General features: G+C 37.1%; 1 protein-coding gene across 2 annotated transcripts in view; it reads right to left on the bottom strand.

Annotated features, from left to right (window-relative positions):
• LOC108799148 (arylsulfatase D-like) overlaps positions 1-604 on the bottom strand; it is a 27,744-nt gene that overhangs the window by 12,265 nt on the left and 14,875 nt on the right. The window lies entirely within an intron of this gene.

The raw sequence follows: 604 nt of genomic DNA, 5'->3' as shown, positions 1-604 counted from the left end.
TATTACATATTTTTAAATTTTTGTTGATGGTCATATTCGGTTTGTAGAGTGCCGCTAATAATCAGTTGTAAACAGGCCTGTGGAACTAACGGACCTAGATTCTAGGAAATGGGAGTATATTAGCAAGTGTCCTTTATTTTAAAAGCAATAAACTTTTAAATGTGATTTAATTAATCTTGATTTGTGTAAACAGTTTAAAATCCATGTTTCTCTGTACGATTTGTATTTATATAAGTAAATGAGGGCAGTTAAAGTCCATAAGTCAGTTGACTCTTCAGTTGAAGCTGAACAAGGGAACTTGTTTCTAACATTTCAAAAGTCTTAATTTGCATACATGTGCAATCCATAGCACGATGAGACAGATACAGCATGTTCTCAAGAACCTGGTTAGCAGGCACCTCCTGCTTTTTCTCCCTGTAAGAACACTTTCAATGTACAACGTGTAAAGATCAGACTTGCTCGAGACAGCAGCAGACCTTAAATATGCATTGACTCGTCATGATGTTACGGCCCCCCATCCAATTGGAGAACACCTACTATTAATTTATATAAAATACTAGACATTCGCTGTGCCAAGCGAGCAACGTGTTACAGGGTCCCCATG

This window comes from Nanorana parkeri, unplaced genomic scaffold, assembly GCF_000935625.1.
Source record: "Nanorana parkeri isolate BGI_ZX_2015 unplaced genomic scaffold, ASM93562v1 scaffold1643, whole genome shotgun sequence".
Classification (NCBI taxonomy): domain Eukaryota; kingdom Metazoa; phylum Chordata; class Amphibia; order Anura; family Dicroglossidae; genus Nanorana; species Nanorana parkeri.
Note: the sequence above shows the minus strand (reverse complement) of the source record. Positions and strands in the feature narration are given on the sequence as shown.